At 43.2% G+C, this 3,437-nt stretch overlaps 1 pseudogene; it reads left to right on the forward strand.

Moving 5' to 3' along the window:
• The first annotated feature begins 558 nt into the window (after positions 1–558).
• LOC148502994 (uncharacterized) lies at positions 559–2,932 on the forward strand (annotated as a pseudogene).
• The last annotated feature ends 505 nt before the right edge of the window (positions 2,933–3,437 follow it).

Here is a 3,437-nt window from a genome sequence, read left to right on the forward strand (position 1 = left end):
CCTGAGATTGCTGTATCACACCTGAACCAGACTCTAGAAATAGCTCTCGATGAAGTTAATCCAGCTACCCATCACACTCCACACAGACTGATACCCCTTTCAGACTTACTGAGATTCCCCGGTTTTTGGCCTGCCTCAGCCAAAATACCCGGGTCTCGCATATGTCTGAAAGGCACCAACTCGGGAATGCATTCCCAGATCACCGCCCCTGCAATTGACCAGGGTATTTCCTGGGACTTATCCCTTGATGATAACCCTGCTCAAGTCTGAATGGTGCAACCTGGGATATTACACCCAGGCTGCACCTAGCAGCTTCTGATTGGCCGGCTAGTACTGCATGCTGATGACATCGTTAGCGGCAGCTGGAGAAGGAGAGAGACGCCGTAGAAGCTGAAGGCGTGCAATTTGTAACAGGCCAGTGCATTTGATCACGAGAGAGGAAAGGAGTGGCAGTGACAGAGGGAAGAGTGGGCAGAGGAGAAGAGTGCCAGTGGTTGTTTCAGACCATGTCTCATTGGAAGGAGGAGGAAGTCTGGGAGCTATTACATGTGAGGGGAGATGATCTATGGCAACGTTGCAAAGATCCTGGCCAGCCGGGGTATTGTGAAGACACAGGCGCAAGTTCTTAATAACTAAAGTCCCTGAAGAAACAATATACAAAGGTCCATGATCGCAGTCGCAGTGGTATGAGAAGGATGGAGTGGCCCTTATATGATTTGTGCAGTACCGTTTTTGGGTATACAGCACTTTGCAACCCCATTGCCCTATCTTCATCAAGTGATGCTGGCACACTGTCTGCAACAATGACATGCACGCCTTCATCAACTCCTGAGTGCAGCCAGCAGAGCCCGGCATCATCGCAGGTCCTATTTGATGATGATTCTGATGACGAGTCATCTACCACCATCATCGACTCAAGCACCGCCACAGATGTGACTGCACCATCGCAGAGCCAGGGTACAGAGTCCCAGCCACAGACCCAGGGAGACGAGCCCACCTTACGCAGTAACAGTAAGTTCACCGCGATTACCTCTATGTATTGCAGCGTTAACGTATGTGATTTGCAATTTTTAGTAGGTTTTGTCTATAAAATGCTTTGAAACAGTGGTTGGATTGTGGCAATTCTTCACATATAACCACGACTTTCATGGAATTTTGTTCAGCATTAAACAATAGTTATCTTGGTAGGTGCAGGATGCTAGAATGAAACTGAATCTGTTGCAGCCTTCAGCATGTGCTTACAGTCATGTGTTGCAATCAATATTTTAAACTTTGGGATGGTTAATGTTATCTTACTTTTGTTTTCAGTTTTCACAGTTCCTATACGTAAGAAGAAGACCAAAATAGAGGTTACTACATAAGCCGTGACTAATATCCTGTGTGAACAACTACGAGAGCTGGATTCAGAATGGCAGGCTCAAGAGGATGCCAGACTGCAGCGATTTATGTACAATGAGCGAGAATTGCAGAACAATTTACTATCACAAATGGTAACTATGCAGGAAAGGGTCAGTCGCGATAACTGTGAGTTTTTCGCTCAATTATTGAGTGAAATTCACTCTACACCAGGGGTTGGGATACTTTTTGTGCCGAGGGCCATTTTGATATGTACAGGTTGAGTCTCCTATATCCAAATATTCCGAAATATGGAATATTCCAAAATATGGAATTTTTTTGGCATAACTGAAATAGTGAAACTTTTGATTTTTGATGGTTCAATGTACACAAACTTTGTCTAAGGCACACATTATTAAAATTATTGTATACAATTACCTTCAGGCTGTGTGTATAAGGTGTATATGAAACAAAAATGAATTTCATTTCTGTACACAAACTTTGTTGGAACCACAAAATTATTGAGTATATTGTATAAAATGACCTGCAGGCTGTGTATAAGGTGTACCTTAAATGCATTCTGTATGTATATTTTAGTCCTATTCCCAAGATATCTCATTATGATATGCAATAATTCCAAAATACGGAATATTCCATTATCCAAAATAGTCCTGGTCCCAAGCATCTTGGATATGGGAGACTCAACCTGTAGAACATTATTCGCGTGCCTGATGCAGGCCTTGACCCCTCTGTGTGACATCACATGGGGGCGGGGCCACAATCCACGGTGATTACAGCAATGCCCGGCACAGCCTCTGGATGCTCCGGGGAGCTGTAAGGGCAGCTGTATAAGTCTGAAGTGTCCTAAGGACACTCCAGGTGGCACTGCTGCATAGATTCTGGCTGCAGTGTGCCATTCTAGGCACCCTGCTAGCCAGATGAGGCTAGCAGGAAAAAACTCAGAGGGCCAAACCAAATGATTCCAAGGGCCTTATACGGCCCCCGGGCAGGAGGTTCCCCGTCCCTGCTCTACACCAACACAGATGCTACCCCCCACCCATTTTGCCCAACAAGCACACTGTCCAAACTCATTTGGGCCTACATCACAGTATGTGCAACAAGCTCAGTCTCCCACATCATTTGGGCCTACATCCCAGTATGCGTAACATGCTCAGTCTCCCACCTGGTTTGGGCCTACATCCCAGTATGCGTAGCAACTCAGTCTCCCAACTGGTTTGGACCTACATCCCAGTATGCGCAACAAGCTCAGTCTTCTACCTCATTTGGGCCTACATCCCAGTATGCACAACAAGTTCAGTCTCCCACATAATTTGTGCCTACATCCCAGTATGCACAGCAAGCTCAGTCTCACACCTCGTTTGGGCCTACATCCCAGTATGCTCAGCAAGCTCAGTCTCACACCTCGTTTGGGCCTACATCCCAGCATGCGCAAAAACCAGTCTCCATCAACATTTTCAGAGATAATGATAATGTATACAAAGAGCAACTATTTGTAGATGTATTGTCTACTAGTACCACCTCCCAAGAACTTACTCCTACCAATAGTCCAGAGTTTACAGTATACAGAAATATTTAAGTGTGGTATGCACAGGAATCTTGTGGTGTTTACTATACATACAACATATGTTACACGTTTGTTTTTTCTACATTTAATAGGTTTTAAATATAATATACACAGGTTTTGATGTGTTGTTTGGTGAAGTAACCGCTCCTAATATAAGTAAGGTATAGCAAAGTCTATACATAAATATGGAGAGTATTGTGCACAGAAGTATATGCGCACTTAACTTTTTTATGGGGTGTCTAATGCCTCAATTGTTCAATAATTAAAAGTATTTTGTGTTAAATTTATCCCCTCATAAATATGAGCTACTTATATCAAAATCCATATATAACTATGGAGAACATTGTGCTCAGAAGTAAATGCACACTTAACTTTTGTATTTTCATGGGGTGTCTAATGCTTCATTAGTTAAATAATAAAAAGTATTTTGTGCTAAATGTATCCGATCATAATAAATTATGAGCTACTTGATCAAAGGCCATCCTAATATATGGTGACAATTTTGCACAGAAATATA

Source organism: Taudactylus pleione, unplaced genomic scaffold (assembly GCF_031769625.1).
Source record: "Taudactylus pleione unplaced genomic scaffold, aTauple2 ptg000479l, whole genome shotgun sequence".
In the NCBI taxonomy this organism is placed as follows: Eukaryota; Metazoa; Chordata; class Amphibia; order Anura; family Myobatrachidae; genus Taudactylus; species Taudactylus pleione.